The following is a 21,124-nucleotide window of genomic DNA, read 5'->3' as shown; positions in this document are numbered from 1 at the left end:
AATCAGCATTTAAAACTTGATCTATCTGATATCAGAGATCCATGTTTCACCTCAGACCTGCACCCACAGTCCCGGGGTTTATGAGGATCTGTGAATCGCCCCAGAATTGTACCTGGTTTATGAATGTGTGTATATCTGTGTGCTTATGTGTGTATGTGTGTATACACAGGCTTGTGTGCTTTTATTTTTATTTCTTCCTGAGGAGAGGAGCCTTAGCCCTCATGAGAGTCTCGGAGAGGTAAAAAGCCCAATAAAACTTAGGGATCACTTTAGGAGGAGAGGGTTAAGAGAAAGCTTCCCAGCTGATATGAGAGAGAGATGAAACCACTCATTGTTCTTAAGCCTTTGACTCTATGACTGAATGGGATGGAGCTCAGGCAAGCGTGTAACAGCCAAGAACATTGATCAATGAAGGATGGATTACAAACCCTTAAATCTGTGTTATCTACACTAGGTTGGAATAGAATGAAACAACCTGTCCTGGTGAGACTGTGAAACCAGTTTTGTAATCAGAGGAAGCGCCTAGAACACAGTGGGGGTGGGTGCAGGGAAGGAGAGACAAGACAAAGTATGCATTTGTTTTAGAAACAGCAGAGAGCACGGAAGTAGGAAGAAAGGTCAAGATTATTCCAGGAGCATAATCCGTTTCTTGGATAGCACTCTACAGTTTACGAAGTTCCTTCAGATACATAATGTGCGTGCTCAGTCATGTTGACTCTGTACAACCCCGTGGACTGTAGCCTGCCCCCAGGCAAGAATACTGGAGTGGGTTGCCATTTCCTCCAAGGGATCTTCCCCACCCAGGATTTGAACCTGAGTCTTCTGTGTCTCCCGCACTGGCAGGCCGATTCTTTACCAGCTGCGCCACCTCAGCCATATCCTCGAAATGGCTCTGTGGAGTCAAAAGATGGATTATCTGCTTTTGATTTATGAAGAAATGGAAGCTCAGAGGGGTCAAGTCATGTTCCCAAGGTGACACAGCTAGCAAGCAGTCATGGTCTTGTAACAGCTGCTAGCTGGATAGATTTTTCCACCCTGCCAGTATGAGATATTACAGTAAGAAAGATATTCACTGCCAAACTGTTTCTAATTTGTGACCAAATAAAAGTAACCTTTGGATATCAGGTTGGTTTCAAAGTCAAGCTTTTAAATGTTGTAATACATTGGAGGGGCATAGCTCAGTGATAAAGAGCTTGGGCTCTGGAGTGGACTGCTTGGGCCCATCTAGCCATCTGGAGAGGCAGGGCAGTCTTCAGGATGTACTGCCTGCAAAACAGTTAATAACCTAAGTAACACTCAGGCAGGGGAAGGCGAAACAGGTGATAGAATTCTGAGCTGAGTGGCACAATTTCTCAGAAGGTACCAGGCAGGGCTGAGCCTCTGGTGGACCACTGTGGTCACCATGGCAACACCCTCCATCAGCTTTCCTTCCTCCCCTGTCTCTGCCCCCTCCCTCAGTCTATCTGGGATGACTACAGAGTTCAGATCTTTCTAGCCAAGGAAGTGTCCAGATAGGTTCAAACGTGCAAGAAACTTTGGGCAAGAAATGCCTGTTTTTGGAAAAGAGGAGGAGCAGAAGCAGGCAGAGAACCTTAAAACAGAGATGCAGACTTGCCCCTAGGGAGAAGAAGGGAAGGACGGAGGGCTGGCTAGGAAGATTCTAGGTCTGCAGTGCAGGCTTACACAGCTCTGATCAGGCAGATGGGGAGTCCATGAGCCAAAGTCATTCAGCTTAGGAGTCTTGGGCCACACTGTAAAGGGCTCTTAGAGGATGCCGCTGTGTTCCTCCTCTCGTGAAAGTGTGGCCTCACCATGGACGCAGATGCAGATCCCAAAGGGTGGGCCTGGGGCTGCCAATCCATCAAGCGCCTCTCCAGAGGAGATCCGAGTAGTCCTTTTCTTAGATTTCCTTATTTCTAGGTTTCATTCTGGAGACACACTGAGACATAGCTCACTAATTCATTGATGCATGGAGGAATCAAAATAAGGTTTAAGGACAGCCCCCACAAAACGACAATAACTCCTGTGCGTGGCCTTCCAGGACCTGTAAACTTATCCTCCCAAAGGGCCCAGGTGCTCACCACATCACATGGGAGTCTTGGGAAAAGACCAAGAACAAGATGAGACCGAGTGGAAAATGGAGAGAGGCTGACTCTGCTGAGTCACCTGTGTCCCTGGGAGCAGCAGGGAACAGTGGAGAGAGGTCTTCTTAAGAGCTCTGAAGGCAGCTTCTGCTACCAGCTCTGCTCTTGACCTCTGCAAGGTAAGATTGGGACTATTTGGCCAAGATGGGGCCATAGAAAGGGAAAATCCAGCTCCAGATGAGGGATGGAACTCTGGCAATATGCCAGGGGGTGGCAAAACCATGGATCCAATTTTCAGGCATGGTCAGTAATAATAAAATGCTCAGTGAAGGCAAGGTGTGGAGCTGGTAAAAGGTGCCAGAGAATCTGGAAGAAGAAATTCTAAGACTGTATGAGTGGTTGGTTGCTTCTGCTGGAAATGCATAGCTTAAAGACAAGGAAGCCCTCCCTAAGCATCTCTCTTTCTTTTTAGTCGCTAAGTCCTGCCTGAATCTTGTGACCCCATGGACTGTAGCCTGCTAGGCTCTTCTTTCCGTGGGATTTTCTAGGCAAGAATACTGGAGTGGGTTGCCATTTCCTTCCCTAGAGGATCTTCCCAACCCAGGAATCGAACCCAGGTCTCCTGCATTGCAGGCAGATTCTTTACGAACTGAGCTATCAGGGAGGATTAGTACGAGTCATCCCTCCCACATACCAAAATCCAAGGATGCTTAGGGTGCATTATATAAAATAGTGTAGTATTTGCCTATGATAGATGGGCAGCCTCCCGTATACTATCATCTCTCGGTTACTCAAAATACTTACAATACCTAATTCAATGTAAATGCTATGTAAATAAGTTGTAAATATAATGCAAATGGTATGTAAGTAGCTGCCAGTGGGTATGTAGTAAATACAAGTCTTTGGAACTTTCTAGAGTTTTTGTTTTTCCAGTTATTTTTGATCTGTAGTTGGTTGAAGCAGGGTAGGGGGAGAGTGCAGAACCTTTGGATTCAGAGGTCCAACTGTATTCAGTACATCATTCTAAATCCCTGACTAAAGGCCTAAAACCATCAACTGGGCTAAAGACTTTTGGAGCTGCAGGCCAGAAGCAGCCAGAAACCAAACCCAGGCCTGGTCTTGCTAAATGGTTAAGGACAGGCCTGTCATCTCCAGACCTAAAGATCTTGATGACATACTTCCAGCAGTACTTCAGTGGGTTGCCGTTTATGGTGACTTGAGGAATCCCATGGATAGTTACCCAAAGCTCTCTGCAGTTAAGACCACTTTGGCTGGTGTAATGGTGGTGAGGATTGGTGTGGCTGGCTACCTCAAGCTCCCAGATTGTATTAAGAAGAGGAGGATGTCTGTCCCCATCATCGTCTGTACCTTCCCAACACGCATCCCTCCCATCGTCCCGGCCGGTGCTGAAGTCACGTGATCACAGATGCCATCACTGAATGCCTTCTTCTTAGCAACAGAAATCTGCTTCTTACACATAGTTCTGAAACGATAAGGCAAAGAAATGTCACATTCTGAGAAAGACAGTCCAGAAAACAAAGGCACCAAGCTAACCTCAATCTACACTGCATCTCTCAAAAAATATTAAAGAAATCTCATCTATATGTGACCACAGTATTGTAAATTATTTCCTTCCATTCCTCTTGTTCCTAAAACTGTCTGGAGAGTTCATTTCCATCTGCTCCAGCACAATCCGCGTCCTCCAAATTATCTTTTCCTTCTTCTCCCTCTTTCTTTTTGCCCCTCTCTCCCTGTCCCAAAGTTAATCTTGGCTTTTCCTGGGGTAGATAATTCGCTTCTACTTTTCTGCTTCTCCTTACAATTTAACTATAAAATAACTCAACTATAAATTATAGCTGAAGACTGTGGAGAGATTAGTGGCTGGAGGGAGGAGGAAAATTCCCCTAGGCATTGACATATTTTCCTGAGTGGAGAATGCAATGGGAAAATGAGAATCATAATTAGGGCGCCTTTTGCACATGGCTTAAAAAAAACATGGTTTAACAAAGGTGAATTCTGTCCTGACATTTAGCTTTGCTAAATCTTGTCTCATCATTAAAAAAAATGGGGATCCCCAAACTTCCATTTCATTTGATATGAGCATTAAATGAGATAACATGCACTTGTCAGGTATGCAGCATAATACGTGGTACGTGGTCAACAGATGGGAACTGTTACGGAAAGCTGACAACCTCCTTTTGAGCTGTACTTCATGCAAGTGTTGATCATGTGTGTATTCTCTCTCTTCCCAGCATTTTATCTAAATTTAAAACAAGACATCAAGAAAAGTTTTAAAATTATAGTGAATACCTGCTGTATACATATCACCTATATTCTACAATTAACATTTTACAAACAAAGCTATTGGAGGTGATGGAATTCCAGCTGAGCTATTTCAAATCCTGAAAGATGATGCTGTGAAAGTGCTGCACTCAATATGCCAGCGAATTTGGAAAACTCAGCAGTGGCCACAGGACTGGAAAAAGTCAGTTTTCATTCCAATCCCAAAGAAAGGCAATGCCAAAGAATGCTCAAACTACCACACAATTGCACTCATCTCACATGCTAGTAAACTAATGCTCAAAATTTTCCAAGCCAGGCTTCAGCAATACATGAACCGTGAACTTCTGATGTTCAAGCTGGTTTTAGAAAAGGCAAAGGAACCAGAGATCAAATTGCCAACATCCGCTGGATCATGGAAAAAGCAAGAGAGTTTCAGAAAAACATCTATTTCTGCTTTATTGACTATGCCAAATCCTTTGACTGTGTGGATCACAATAAACTGTGGAAAATTCTGAAAGAGATGGGAATGCCAGACCACCTGACCTGCCTCTTGAGAAACCTATATGCAGGTCAGGAAGCAACAGCTAGAACTGGACATGGAAAAACAGACTGGTTCCAAATAAGAAAAGGAGTACGTCAAGGCTGTATATTGTCACCCTGCTTATTTAACTTCTATGCAGAGTACATCATGAGAAATGCTGGGCTGGAAGAAGCACAAACTGGAATCACAATTGCCAGGAGAAATCTCAATAATCTCAGATATGAAGATGACACCACCCTTATGGCAGAAAGTGAAGAGGAACTCAAAAGCCTATTGATGAAAGTGAAAGAGGAGAGTGAAAAAGTTGGTTTAAAGCTCAACATTCAGAAAATGAAGATCATGGCATCTGGTCCCATCACTTCATGGGAAACACTGTCAGACTTTATTTTGGGGGGCTCCAAAATCACTGCAGATGGTGACTGCAGCCATGAAATTAAAAGACACTTACTCCTTGGAAAGAAAGTTATGACCAACTTAGACAGCATATTAAAAAGCAAAGACATTACTTTGCCAACAAATGTCCGTCTAGTCAAGGCTATGGTTTATCCAGTGGTCATGTATGGATGTGAGAGTTGAACTGTGAAGAAAGCTGAGCACCGAAGAATTGATGCTTTTGAACTGTGGTGTTGGAGAAGACTCTTGAGAATCCCTTGGACTGCAGGGAGATCCAACCAGTCCGTCCTACATGAGATTGGTCCTGGGTGTTTTTTCGAAGGAATGATGCTCAAGCTGAAACTCCAGTACTTTGGCCACCTCATACAAAAAGTTGACTCATTGGAAAAGACTCTGATGCTGGGAGGGATTGGGGGCAGGAGGAAAAGGGGACGACAGAGGATGAGATGGCTGGATGGCATCACGGACTCGATGGATGTGAGTCTGAGTGACCTCCGGGAGTTGGTGATGGACAGGGAGGCCTGGCGTGCTGTGATTCATGGGGTCGCACAGAGTGGGACATGACTGAGTGACTGAACTGAACTGAACTTACTCTACCATATATCTGTCTATCCCTCTGTGCAACCGTTAATTCAGTTTATTTTGGATACATTTCAAAGTGAGTTGTGGACATCAGAACTCTTCTCCTTAGCTACCTTACTGTGCGTGTTTCTAAAAGCCTTCTAAGAAAAATACTGTAAAATAATCTTTTGCTTTTGCTGGGAGTGCTGGTGGATCACCTTTTCTCCCAAAGTATAGGTCAGGCTCTCCCATGCTTTCCCCAGCATCAAAGCAACATTTCTCAAAGTGTGTTTTGTGGAACCCTTGGGCAAAACTATCTGGAAAAACCTTAGTATCTGTTGTCAAACAGTTTGAAAAACTGGATTAAGTAAAATTTGCAAAGTACTTTACTGCAGGACTTCTCAGAGCCTTTGCTAGTCTAGTATGATATATTAAGTGCTATATCCAATTTATTTGACCATAAAACCTGAAACAGAATGGGTTCCACAGAATACACTTGGGGAAAGGATACATTTACCCAAGTCCTACCTTTTTCCCTCTCCCCAAAGTTTACACACTTTGCAAGATTTCTAGTTCTTGGTCCTATCCATGGTTTCCTGGAAAGTCCCTCCAAGTCTCCTAGATGATTTCTGTCTCTAGTTATTATATTTATCTCAAATGAGTATGGCTCTGAAACACATTCTCTTTGTTAGCAGTGAAATTGCAATCATTAATAACTATGGACTACTGTTTGCAAGTATAAAAGGGTAAATTTAGTACAAATGAAAAAACATTTACAGTATGTTGGGGGAAATGACAAGTTTTAAAACAATTTTTTCCATAGTAGAAAAAAAAGATGAAAATTTAAATAGCTTTAAATATTTTATAAGCAAATAAGAATAATAGATTATATAGGAATAATAGGATATTCTTGGAATATACCTAAATTTCAAGTTTAGAATCATGGAGGCCAACTTTGCTGCCCATGAAACCATCTTTTGGTATCAAATCCAGAATGGTGGATTAAAAATTGTTCCATATATCACATCTCCCACTTAAAATATCATTTAACCATGAGGTCTGGTTGGGAGCATTTTTGGTCCTCCAAGTTCACCTTCCCCATCAGCTGCTCAGAGAAGATCATAGATGAATGAGCTCTGAAAATGTGTAAGTCATGAAAAAAAGTGCTATTTTTATTATCATTATTGTTTCACAAGAATAATAGCATCTGAAATGACCTTGACAGGATGTCCTGCCTTAATTCTTGTCTTCTGACAGGACCATGAAAGGTGGCAATGACCCAGGTTTTCTAATTTGTTTCATGAACGATATTGTTTTCAAGGCCTCTTAGCCTTCTGCGGCCGTATCTCACATACAGTATCTTTCAACCCTCAGAAGTCACCAAGTACTTTGTAAATGCTGGATTTCTTTTAGAGCTTGATGAACTGTCTTCAATATGAAAGATTTAGGAGGAAGGAAGTATAACCAGCCATCAGAGTTTGTGTCTGTTCTGAGAGAGGGACCAGAGACTCTCACTTGTAAAACCACACTGCAGACAGCTGAGCAAGGGAAGGTCTGGTTCTCTGGTGAAGACACATGTCAGAAGGAGCCCAGATGGTGGTGGGATGAGGAGAAAGAAAGCACTTTGAAAGAGAAGGCAAAGCATGAACGTAAATGTGCAATCCCATGAATGGCTTTCTCTAAAAGTAAGGAGACAAAGGGCAGTTTTAGCATGTCTAGTAGACCCACGGCATTCAGAGCTCATCCTTCTGGTCTACCTCCAGTTTGCTTGTCCAGCTTCACCTTCTGCCACTCTCCAATAAACTGGTCAAGACTCTGCACAATCTGTCACTTCTCTGAGCTTTTCAACACACTTTTGCCCTGACCTGCGATAACCCATCTAGTTTGTCCACCTAGCTATTTCCTCCTTACCCTTCAGAGACTTTCCTGACATCACTATTTCTATGAAACCTCTCCCTAATGACATGGGAACCGCCTGTCTGGATCCTGTATCTCATACGTAATCCCTAGCATAAAACTTGCTAGTTATTTTATGACTGTATATGTATTTATCTTCTGACTGTGAGACTGTATCTTGAAAACAAAGCTTTAGCATCTTGACCTTAAAACCTAGGAGGTATTCAGTAAGTGTTTGGTGAATTCATATACAAATGAATCCAAGAAGGATCAGCTTTGTGTATAAATCTGTCAAGAATCATGTTTAATTAGGATTATTCAGGCTTAAAGGCAATGAGCAATGAGCTCAATTTATTTTTGAAATAAATTCATTAAGAAAAGAGCATTGCACAGGAAACTATGTTAAGTATTCTGAAATAAACTATGGTGTATGGTGGGAAAAAATATAGGAATGTATATATGTATAACTGAATCACTTTGCTACACAACAGAAATTAACACAAGATTGTAAATCAAATATACCTCAATAAAAATAAATAGAGCAAAGAACATGACATAGTTTTCACAGCAAAATACTGTAATATCCTATATTGCAATATTCACATTTAATGATGTTTACAAAATAATAATATCTGTAAATGAGCAGGCTCAAATCTCCTCAAATCTCACCACCTCCTGGACACATTCTTGAAATACTCTTACTTGATTGTTACTTCACGTTAGTTTTATTCAGTACTTATGGGTGAGACTGACTGCATTATTTATGTGTACATGGCCTGTTTTATCATCTTGGGCCATTTCTTGAAAACTCAGTGACTGGATTGCATATTTGGTGATATCAACTTCGTCATTGTTTAGTCCCTAAGTCATGTTTGACTCTTTGGGACCCCATGGACTATAACCTACCAGGATCACCCATCTATGGGATTTCCTAGGCAAGAATATTGACGTGAGTTGCCACTTCCTTTTCCAAGGGATCTTCCTGACGCAGGGCTTGAACCCGCATCTCCTGCACTGGTGTGTGTATTCTTTAGAACTGAGCCAGCAGGGAAGCCCTGGTAGTAACTTATTGCTGTGAATTCTCAAGCCAGAATAAACTTTATTTTTTTCTGTCCTTCACAGCTATATGACCTTGGGTAAGTCCCTTAAATTAAACTTTGGTTTCCTATTCTGTAGAAGCTACAAGAAAGGATTCCTATATCACTGGATTTTCTTGACGATTATATAATAAAGAGCATGTGGTAGATAGAACATGCTAAATGCCTGTAGCTCTTTTCTTTTCCCCTCTCTTCTCTACAGTAAGCATGATGTTGTGTCAGTGACTCTTCCCTGCAACAGTGGACTTGTTGGGGATTTCCCTGGCAGTCCAGTGGTTAGGACTCTGCCCTTCTAACGCTGGGGGCATGGGTTGAATCCCTGGTAGGGGAACTAAGATCTCACATGCCATGTTTGTTGGAGCCAAACTCCACCCCCAAAACTAAACAAACAAACAAATGAAACAATGGACTTTCAGGATGGAAATCTCTACAGGGGACAAAGGGTAGTATTTTCTCAACCAAAACAAATCTGACCCTGAACTAGTTAATCTTAAAAAAAAAAAAAAGGAAAATTCAGAGTTATCACTGTATCCTTTCTGCTTGGCCCTTCTGTCCATCTGCACAGTCTTGCAGGATCAGAATCGTAGTGTTCAGAAGAGATCCAACTTGGTACAAACAGCCTGAACAGCTGGATGGCTTTTTTATTTCTACCAACAGTGATGAAAAGGACACTTAAAGCTTGAAATCTATGTATGCTCTATATTTAAAAATAATAAAAAGAAATGCTCAAACAAGCTTTAAAGAGATGTGGACCCAGAAAGTAACTTTCCTAGATTTCAGGTAGAACAAGAACCAATAAGTCAGGTGGTGCAAAGTACCTAAATTGCCACTTTCATTTAAGCTTTCACTTTGCAGGATTTTTTTCTAGGTGACCTGGTTTCAAGGCACACTATATTCCCAGTGCATCCTTCTTGGCCCCATGACATCCGAAGCCAACCATTTTATTTCCATGTATCCGTAGTACTAGGAGCAAAGTCTGTCGGCATTCTTCCCCTGAGCAAGGCCTAGATGGAATAGAATCGAAAAGCTCATCAGATCATCTTATCTTCAACCTTGTTCAGAGTCTGTGACCTGGCCAGGATGGACAGACTGCAGATGTTCTGTCTTCCCTCCTCCTTCCCTCACCCCTCCAACAATCTCGGATCTTCACTGTCTGCCTTAATCCCAGGAGGTCAACTCTTAAAAATGAAAACTGTCTGTGGTGGTCTGAGCTTGAGGGGGTTTGATAAGGTGGCCCCATAGCCATCAAACTCTGAGGGCACGGCCTGCTGCTTATTTTCAATATCATATAATATTGCTTACACGTGGAATCTAGAAAAGGCACAGATGAACTTATTTGCAAAGCAGAAATAGGGTCACAGACGTAGAGAACAAAAGTGGACACCAAGGGGGAAAGGGAAGTGGGATGAATTGGGAGATTGGGATATATATATATATACTTCCCTGGTGGCTCAGATGGTAAAGTGTGCGCCTGCAATGCGCGAGACCTGGGGTTGATCCCTGGGTCAGGAAGATCCCCTGGAGAAGGCAATGGCAACCTACTCCAGTACTCTTGCCTGGCAAATCCCATGGACAGAGGAGCCTGGCAGGCTGCAGTCCATGGGATCACTAGGAGTCGGACACGACTGAGCGACTTCACTTTCACTTTTCACTTTCATGCATTGGAGGAGGAAATGGCAACCCACTCCAGTGTTCTTGCCTGGAGAATCCCAGGGACGGGGGAGCCTGGTGGGCTGCCGTCTATGGGGTTGCAGAGTCGGACACGACTGAAGCGACTTAGCAGCAGCAGCAGCAAGGTTGGGTGTTCTCTGCTGCACACAGTCATTGTGGAATCAGTGTCCTCTCTTTACCGATGTCTTTGTCTTTTCTGAGACTCCTGGGGTTCTCCTCTGAATCCTGCCAAGTGACGAAGGAGAAGCAAGAGGGTAGAGAGGGCCCATGCACTTTAAGCGCTTCTGACTGGAGGTAAAACATTGCTTCCCCTACCTTCCATTGGTTAGAACTATTCACGTGAGCCTGTTACCGAAAGATGTGGAGTCTGGCTGCTTGCTGCTCAAAAACCAATAAACAGGTTGGTGGAGGCATCTTTATTTCAGATGCCGACAACTGGAGGGTGGGGCTTGCTGGGGGGGCAGACATCTCCCATGACAAGCAGAGAATAAGAGCTTTTATAGAACAGGGGAGGGCGTTACATGATGAAACAGCACAGTCAGCTCTGACAGCCATCTTCAAATGGATCACTGATGGTCTGACCAGTGTCATCTTAGTGGTTTTAGGTTAATCTTTAGTTCCAGGACTGGCTTGTTTCCATTTCCTTGAGGCCAGTTCTCAGGATTGTAGCAGTTTATGTCATGACTACAACCTGGCCATCATGCAGTTGACTTCTTCCCCCTGGTGGGTGTTTCAGTATCTAGAAGATGGCTCACAATATTATTGACAGCCATTGAGAAGAATGAAACGACTATGGTTAATGACTGCATCATGACTCTCTGGTCTCCTTTGATGACTTTCCTTTGTTTCTGTATGTTCTCCTTTCTCTGATTAAACTTATTCTTCGACTAAAGTTCCCCGCAAAGCAAAGGCAGGCAGAGGACATGGGGGGAAGGACCATACAGTCCTGCTCTATTTCATGCCCACTGAGGTGCAAGTGGGCTGAGAAGGGTCAAGCCATCCAGTAGGGATGAGGGGCAGGTGACCCTCGGCTGGATTCTCTCTTCTCCATCTCCTGGGCTGGCTGACTGTCTGCTGAGGAGTTGGTCAAATCTTTGCCATGTGGCATAGTTTTCATTTACATGACTAACCTGAGCTGGAATAAAAGTGAAGGAAAGATAAAACAGGGAAAGAAGAAAGAGAGAAAACGAGACAAAAAGGAGAGAAGGTGTAGTTAACAAAGGTGTTGGTGGCACCAACTGTTTTCAGCCTGTCTTTCCCAAAGCCTGATCTTAGATGAGGTTTCGGGGTGACAAGGACCTGTTGTTACTCCGAAACTCCCATCATGAGTCACAAACTAGGCGGAGGCAACAATCATGTCGGTGCTCGTGTTCTCTGTAGGTAATTAAATGAGAGATCAAATTGGGAAGAGGCATCAGACCTCAGGAAGACAGTCATACTATTAAATTTTTTTTTAATAAGAACAGTAACACACAGATCGCCATTAATCCTCGCCTTCGTCAGAAACTGCTGTGGCCCAGTTTCCCACATGAATCACTCTCTTTGAGGCCGACCCAACCCACTGCAGACACTCAGAACCTGCTCCCCGTCCCTCCCCGCCTTTCATCTCTCACCACATTGTATCTTCTCAGTGTAACGATTCCCTGTTTTGATAGCTTGCAAAGACGAGGTCCTCAAGCCTCTGCAATTTTGCAGACACTGTTCCCTGTGCCTATGAAGCCACAGCACGATCACAAGGCACCACGCAGTTATTCCTATCCTGCCTACTTTGGGACTTCTTGTTCTGTAGTAAAAGCAAAGCTCTCAATATGTTTTTTATCTTTTAACATTTTTTAATTGAAAGATAATTGCTTTAGAGTGTTGTGTTGGTTTCTGCTGTACAACAGCGTGATCAGCTATAAGTGTATGTATGTCCCTTCCCTCTCGAGCTTCCCGCCCACTCCCCTCACATTCCACCCTTCTAGGTCATCACAGAGCACCCAGCTGAGCGCCCTGTGTTATACAGCGACGTGCCACTAGCAATCTATTTTACACGTGGTAATGTATTTATGTTGAAATCTTTGTTTTCGGCTTTGGATTTTTGTAGAACGTGGAAGTAGCTCAGTCAAGTCCGACTCTCTGTGACCCCATGGACTATACAGTTCATGGAATTCTCCAGTACTAGAATGGGTAGGCTTTCCCTTCTCCGGGGGTCTTCCCAACCCAGGGATTGGACCCATGTCTCCTGCATTGCAGGCAGATTTTTTACCATCTGAGCCACTTTGTTACAAGCCACCAAATAAAATTCCCCTTGATCCAAAACACTAAACAAATATTTATATAAATGATACACTTTTTGATATTTTAATGGAATGGGAATGAGCTTATTCAATGAGAAAGCATAACAGGATATGAATGGTGGTTAGGCAAAATTTTCCTGGGTTGTGGGTGTGGGGGGGGGGTGTCTCTTGAAGTTGGAAGCAGTTGAGTGCTTTCTAGAACTAAACTAAGCCAGTTGCCACTTCGGAGCAAAGAGGTAGGTTGCATGTAAGTAGAGTGCAAAAATAGGCGTATCTGCAGAATTTTGAAGAGTTGCCCCTAGGTTCCCTCTCCAGCATTCTTCACCCTGCTCTCTGCCTTGGCAAGGCATCCTATAAGAACTACACCAAAGTCTAGAGTTCACATGTGATCAGAGAGAAGACGTGAAGGACACTAGGGTAGGTGTTATCCAGTTCCCTCCTGGAGGCCTTTCCCTGGGCTGGCTGTGTGGATGGGGCCCCTCTGCCAAAGGCCACTGCTCTTTTCAACGTGGCCTCTGCATGGTTCGCTCCTTCTGGGTTCCGGTAGCCAAAGGGCTGTTAGGCTGGGGCCTGTGGATCGAGTTCAGAAGGTCTGTAAACTCTAATGGAGAAAATAAAAACATACCTCTATTTATTTATTTAGAGGAATTTTGGTTTAATACAACCTGTCTTTATTTTGGGGCTTCTTTAGTGGCTCAGAAGGTAAAGAATCTGCCTGCAATGCAGAAGATGTGATCCCTGGGTTGGGAGGATTCCCTGGAGAAGGGATTGGCTATCCACTCTAGTATTCTGGCCTGGAGAATTCCATGGACTGCAAAGAGTTGGACACAACTGAGTGATTTCATTCACTCATCACAGACATATTTTATTTGACTATTTTATGCATCATTTTAGAATTGGTTTCTTTGGCAATTCTAAGTATTTTATCAAATTCATTTAAAAGCATTATTCGTGAGTTGGGGTCTTCTGGGTCCCCCAGACTGACAAAAGTTTAGGAATCCATGCAGTAATCACCTCCCGTCCTTGTTGCATTGAGCCTAGCGGTGGGGACCGCTTTCCTCTCACTGGCTCGGGAGCCTGCAACGATCATTTCTCTACTCTCTGCCACACCATTTGCATATGTTGTGCTCAATCATGTCTGACTCTTTGCAGCCGCATGGACGGTAACATGCCAGGCTCCTCTGCCCGTGGAGTTTTCCAGTCAAGAGTACTGGAGTGGGTTGCCATTTCCTTCTCCATCATACCATTCAAGTAATCCCTTTTACTGTGTGTGTGCATGCTAAGTCACTATAGTCATGTCTGACCCTTTGTGACCCTATGGACTGTAGCCCATCACGTTCCTCTGTCCATGGGACTCTCCAGGAAAGAACACTAGGGTGGGTTGCTGTGCCCTCCTCCCAGGGATCTTTGTGACCCAGGTATCAAAACCGCGTCTCTTAAATCTCCTTCATTAGCAAGTGGATTCTTTACCACTAGCACCACCTGGGAAGTCCAGTCCCTTTACTTAAACCCTCCTTGACCTTTCCTAAGTTCAGCATGTCTTCTGTGTCCTGCTGGGATACTGACTGATATACCTTGTAAAGGACTTTGGTTTCCTAGTCAAGGGTAGCTGGGGACCTCAAGCATGTCACTTGACTTCACTGAGCCTCTGTTTTTCTCATTTGTAAAATGGAGGTTAATACCCAACCCTTTGACATTGAGGCATCTAGGTTATTGTCAGGACAAGTCAATGCAATATGTCTGAATGTTAGTTGGCACACTGAAAATATTACATAAGCCCTATCATTTATTTGCCAGCTTTCTTTCCCTTCCTTCTGCCTGTTCTGCTCGGCCAGCAGATTGGCAGGACCAAAATATATTGCTTCAGCCTGAAGGCAGGGGTCATTACAAAGGACACTGGCCCTTGCATTGCTTCTGTGGTTAAGGCTTTACGGCTGAGGCAGGGGGAGTATTATTTTTAGTGTTTCCCTCTGCAATTTTTCAATCAACTCTAGGTGAAGTAAGTTCTCATGTAAGAACCCAGACAATATTTCTCCAACAGGAATAATATATAGACATCATTTCCAAGAATATTTTAATGCATAGTGATTTCCTTGTGTTGTTCAATTATTTTAATTGCAATATTATTTAAATGTGTACAAATAAATTGGATATATACCCTTATGTGTATAGTTCTTGTACAGCTATTAATCAAAAGCAAATTTGCAAATTAAACCCAGAAGATGCTATTAAGATGATAAACTGAGTGTATGCTATAACGTCCTTTTCCTCCTCTAAATATATAGGAGAAAATTGTCAATAACAGTGCTATAAGACAAAAGGGATTATTCTCCTTAGACCAGAAATTATAAGGAATTTCTGAAAGGCTGGAGGCAGATGGGGTATGAATAATTGATGAGGCTGTGGCCCTAACCCCACCCTGGGGAGCTTGTTCCCAGCAGGGAGTGGTTTCAGATACTCTGTCTAAATGCTGAGGATTGGATACTAGAGCATGAGAGAGCTCTAAGGAGCTCTTAGCAGTCAAAGTGGCTTCTACAGTGCCCTAGTAGGAGAGTCCAGATGGCTTGGTCCCTCCCCTCCCCACTACCATCACACCATACTCATGAGGTGGGAACAGGAGTGTCTGTCCCTAGGCTGGAACAATAAGTGGAGGCATTGGACCTGAGAGGCACAAAAGCCTCCTGGGTGGCTGGTGATACTCAAGGGACATAAGGCATCTCTAGGACAGTCAACTCATTGGAAAAGACTTTGATGCTGGGAAAGATTGAAAGCAAAAGGAGAAGAGGGCAGTAGAGAATGAGATGGTTAGATAGCATTATTGACTCACTGGACAAGAATTTGAGCAAACTCCAGGAGAGAGTAGAGGACAGAGGAGCCTGGCGTGCTGCAGCCACCAGGGTCTCAAAGCGTTGGACATAAATTTCCGACTAAACAACAAAAATGACTAGAAGACTAGCTAATGACCTCCTAGCTGATAGTACCTCCACTGTTAGTTTCTCATCACTGGTAACAGGTAGTATAATCCAGCTCTCATACAGACAACTGGTCAAAGATACAAAGACAAGCAGAAAACCAAGACTTAGGCAACATTTAAGAAAGTCAGTCTAACAGTCAAGTCAGCAAACTCAACCAACACTAGTTGTGAGAACTAAGGAAATCAAATTAATGTAGCAAATGCAGAGAGATGAGAAAGGACACTGAATTCAAACAAAGAGACTTGACTGGAGACTTTGGCTATAGAAAGTTATTGAAATAAAAGGAGAAATTAGTAGATGTACTGAATAGGAAGCTGTACAGAACTGAGGAGAGAACTCATAGCTGGAAAATTGTTGTTGCTGACAAATGCTCTCAAAAGGCAAAGTTAAATAGCAAAAATGGATACATTAAAGAACGATTGGAAATAGGAAGTTCTAAGAGGGGTTCTGGAAGAAAAGAACGCAGAGGACAGATAGAAGGAGTCAACAAATAATGAAAGATACATATTCTATTTCAGGAACACATGAGTTAAATTAAAAAGGACTACTGGGTATAGGGCAGGAGACATATAAAATGACCACATCCAGAAATATTGTAGAATAAATGGGCCACCAAAAAAAAAAGGAAGTCCAGAAACCTTTTGGACAAGGTGGGAGAAAAGCTTCTCTACAGAAGAATAAGAATCATATTAGCAAAAGTCTTCTCATCCATATCATTGAATGGGAAGGAAAATAATAACTGTTTAATCAGCATTCTATACACAGCTAAAATATTGCTCAATTCAAAAATGAGAGGATAAAATAAGCACATTTAGTGACTGGGATATTTTGCCATCCCTTAAATTTGACTGAAACAATTGCTAGAAATTGCACTTGGTGAAACAAACCAAAATAAATCTAGGAAGAAGATATGGGGTAAAAAAAGAAAAGAGAAAACAAAAAACAATAAAATGTATTTCAAAGAATAAAAGTGTTTTGGTTATTAAAATATATGATAAATAAATCTCAGATTTGGTAACTGAAAGCAGACCAAAGAAATATGAGAATTTAAAATTTGGTTAGATTTCATCCTATTTGGGAAGAAGTTATAGGCCCCAATTAACTCTAGATATTGATAAAGTAAAAAAGCAAAACACCTTAAGTATAGTTGAAAACTATGAATTCCCATATGGCACAAAGGACTCAACTGAACACTGTGCTAGGAGATCTGACCACACGTTTATCTGGTTTCTAACTGCAGCAGGCGGTGTCCTTACAGGTGACCTCTGGGCTGAGTCTTTACTCAAGAAAACACAATATTGCCGTAGGGCAGAATGTGCCACGTTGCCAAGCCAGTTTCAATACTTCACTTACTCCCCTCCTGCAATTTTCCATTTCTCTGTTGTCTCCCTTTAAGCTCCCTTAATACCCTTCTTATATTCCCTTTCTGTCTCCCTTTGAAATCCTCAGCCACCTTTGCCTTAGTTGCAGCGGAGCTCAGTCTATGCTGGAGACTCCCTTACAGCAGCCATAGGAGTAAATCTGTCTCGTTTTATCCTTTAACTAGAGTCCAGTCCTCTCTTTTTTTAGCACTCCTGTGTTCATCGGTCCTTATAGGCAAAGCTATGGTGTTTCCAGTGGTCATGGATGGATGTGAGAGCTGGACTATTAAGAAGGCTGAGCACCGAAGAATTGGTGCTTTTGAACTGTGGTATTGGAGAGGACTCTTTGAGACCCTTGGAGTTCAAAGAGATCAAACCAGCCAATCCTAAAGGAAATCAATCCTGAATATTCATTGGAAGGACTGATGCTAAAGCTGAAACTCCAATACTTTGGTCACCTGGTACAAAGAGCTGACTCATTTGAAAAGATTGTGATGAGGGGAAAGATTGAGGGTAGGAGTAGAAAGGGGCAGAGGATGAGATAGTTGGATGGCATCGTTGAGTCGATGGACATGAGTTTGAGCCAGCTCTGGGAGATAGTGAAGGTTGGGGAAGACAGGTGTGCTGCAATCCATGGGATTGCAAAGAGCTGGTCTTGACTTAGTGACCGAACAACAAAATATTCATAGAAAAATTGTTTACAATAGCTGTAATGTGGACACAACTTAAATGTTCATCAACAGATGAACAGGTAAAGAACACGATCTGTACATACAATGGAATACCGCTCAGCCCTTAAAAAGAAGGGAATTTTGAAGCCTGTGACAACACAGATGAATCTTGAGGATACGCCAAACAAAATAAACCAGGCACAGAAAAACAACCACTGTATGCTTGTATCCATTTGAAGGATCTAAAATAGCCCAATTCATAGAATGCAAGAATGGAATGTTGATTGCCAGGGGCCTGAGAAAGGGAGAAAGGAGGAGTTACAAACGAATCACCAAAATATTTCAGTTAAAAGTCCAGCCCTTTTGGTTTTTTTTTCACCACATTGAAAGTTTTAAAGAGGAATTAAAACGGTAAAAGTAAAACCTATATGTTCTGAGTTGGAGGAGACTTCAAAGAAAGTCTCCTCAAGGAAGAGACAAACAAGCTGAAGGGCAAAAATGGGGCAGACTTAGCAAAACCTGGGGAAAATGTATTTTCCTACAGAGGCCACAACAAATGAAAGGCCTGGAGTTGGGAAAATGCTTCGCGATTTGGAGCAACAAGTAGGAAATAAATGTGCCGTGAGCGAAAGGTGGGAGAGTGCGAGGGGAGGTTGGGCAGGAAGGCAGGGTGGCTGGTAGGTCACTGGGCTGCTTGATTTGGGGGCAGCTGCATTCCCGCTAGGTGTCTGCAAGGATGCTGAGCGCTTTAAAATCCACTGTGTCCTGGTCTCTCTCTCTTCTAGGGAGGAAGCTCGAAGAAGTCAAGGACTGGGGGGATCTTCCCGGGTGGTCCAGCCGCTAAGACTCTATGCTCCCAACGTAGGGAGGCTGGCTTTGATCTCTGGTCAGGTAACTGGATTGCCACAGACCACAACTAAGAATCTGCACGCCGCAACAGAAGATCCGGTGTGCCGCAACCAAGACTGGTGCAGCCAAATATAAATAAATACGTATTTTAAAAAGTTGGTGCCAATCTATTAAAAAAAAGTAGGCAGGGACTCTTCTCATGTTTTTTCCCCTGCAGTTCAAAGAGGAGTCAGCTCACGGTAAGTGCCTGACGAGCGGATGGTTGTCAGCTCCTGAGCTTTTCTTATCTCTCCCCTCATGAAGTCTGTAAACTCTGCCAGATTTGAGATTGAAAAGGAGAAAAGAAGATGTCTTATGCTTCTTCACAGAATCCTGAGAGGTTAGAAAGAAAGAATATAGCTGCTGGCAAGTCCCCGACAAAAGGTCCAGGCTTTGTGGGGGTGGGGTTCTCCCAAACATGTAACTCATCTCTGATCCTTCTTACTATCCCCACGCCCCCATCACCTTGACCTGAGGCAGTTTGGACCTGGAGAAGTTGAAAATAACAGGCCCCTGAGTTTAAAATCCAAAGCATTTTCCTGGGATATGTGCCCACATGTTGCCGAACATCCGACTGCAGCTGTTTGGCAAAACCGGAAGATTGACACACAAAGCTCCAGAGCTTTTCATCAGACACAGTCAGGTGTCACTGGCAGGGGTGGGTGATGGGACTCAGCTGGCCCTTGCACCCAAGAGAGGTTTCTCAGGAGATTCCCTGCTAACGTTGATCAAGCAAAGCGGAAGGAACTCACGACCAACTCAATGGGTTTATATTTTCCTGGAAGAAAGAAAGCACTAGGAAAAGTGACTTGCTGTTTCACTGAGAGTGTTCAGACAGTACTGTTGACTCGATTCACCCTACAGGGGGCTGGGGAAATAGTCCTGTCTCCCCACTCTGCACCGCCATGGAGCTCATGAATTTATTCTTTGAGAACTGAGGCCTTCCATGTTTTACCCTAGAAATACTCAAAAGCTATTTTGACTGACATACCTTTACAGTCTAAAGGGAGAATTCTAATTCTGTAGAGAGAAGTCTTCTGTGCCTTGGGGAAATCTAGAGTGATAGACAGAGGTCCTTTAGTCTAATTCTCTCTGCATCAGAGAGCAAGGTTGTGTAAACCTTGATGTCAGTGATTGCATGATACAAGATTGTTAACAGAGAGGCCTCTGGCTTGGGCGTTTTGAAGATTTTAAAGTTCTTCAGATGATTCTGATATGCTCCCATAGTTAAAAACAGGACTTTAAAAGAAGAACAGAATATATTCACTTTCTCTTGAGTTCCATGTTTAAGTGTGTGTGTGTGTGTGTGTGTGTTTATGTGTTTGAGGAGAGAAGGTGTGGAGGTGGCTCCAACTTGTGTTTCTGACTGTTTTTGGAAGGCAGTTTTGAGAGGCACTGATTCCTGGAACAAGCTGAGTTTATAAACGTTTTTACTCATCCTCTTAAGATGTGGATTAGACATATCCTTCATGAAATCTTTTCTGATTCACCCGAGCAGACTTGATCCTTCTTCTCCTTTGACCCTACTCTACCGGGAACAAACATGTATTCAGGTTCTCATAACTCTGAATGATAATTTAAACTTATCTGTCCCCACCCCACCCCCAGCCCCATCCATAAAGACTTTCTTCACGGCTAGGATAAAGTTCTTCCTTCTCTGTAACCCTAGCTGCTTGTAAATGTTTGCTGATTAAATGAGATTTAATGGACAGGGCAATAATCCCAACCTAGAGACTGCATTTATAAAGGCAACAACTAACAATCGCAAGTGATTTTCAATGTTAAATAGTTTTAATGAATACTGAACATTCACTGTTAAATGTTTAGCTTTGGCTACATGAAGTGTCTCTTTGCTTAATGGTTACTCTATCAACTCCGCTAATACTGCTTTCAGATAGGATATTGTTGGCTATAAGTGAATCAATGAAGAAATTATTACTTAAGCAATAGGATTTTCTTTCTTAGTAGACAAAATCATTGAAAACTTTGTGTCCTTGAGGGGAAGTTGAAAACAATAAGAAGAAATGGATGGCTGGAGCTTTGGAACATATTGTCGCCCCAAAGCTGTAACTGAGTGAGGCTTAGAGCTAGGGAGAAGTGCGGCTTTGCTGACTGTCTCTGAAGCCAGGCAGAGGAGACTTGAGTGTTACAGAACAGTGGAGGCTTCCCAAAGGGAACCACATAGAAACGATCAGGAGAGCAAACAGAACTACGCAGGATCATGACGTTACTAGGAGACAGAGATACCATGACCTTTCATTTACCTGCAAGTAGAGGACAGGATAAATTCCAACAGAAAGGGTGTGAGTTTAAGAGGAGGCTTAAGAGAAGGGTGAGAGATAGTAGAGAACCCTGATAAAACACAAATGACATAACCCTGGAAATAGAAAGTCAACTTTGAATGAGAAAGTACAAAACACAGGC

The 21,124-nt window shown here is 42.9% G+C and overlaps 1 long non-coding RNA gene across 1 annotated transcript in view; it reads right to left on the bottom strand.

The window, feature by feature from the left end:
* The window catches only part of LOC102170218, a 38,021-nt gene continuing 17,716 nt past the window's right edge, over positions 820-21,124 (bottom strand). The window contains exons 2-3 of the long non-coding RNA XR_310096.3: positions 3,453-3,567; positions 820-892 (exon numbers count right to left, since the gene is read on the bottom strand). This is a non-coding gene — a long non-coding RNA (uncharacterized LOC102170218). The remainder of the gene's footprint in view (positions 893-3,452; positions 3,568-21,124) is intronic.

Source organism: Capra hircus, chromosome 6 (assembly GCF_001704415.2).
Source record: "Capra hircus breed San Clemente chromosome 6, ASM170441v1, whole genome shotgun sequence".
Taxonomy (NCBI): domain Eukaryota; kingdom Metazoa; phylum Chordata; class Mammalia; order Artiodactyla; family Bovidae; genus Capra; species Capra hircus.
The sequence above is the reverse complement of the archived record's forward strand: the minus strand, read 5'-3'. Positions and strand labels throughout refer to the sequence as shown.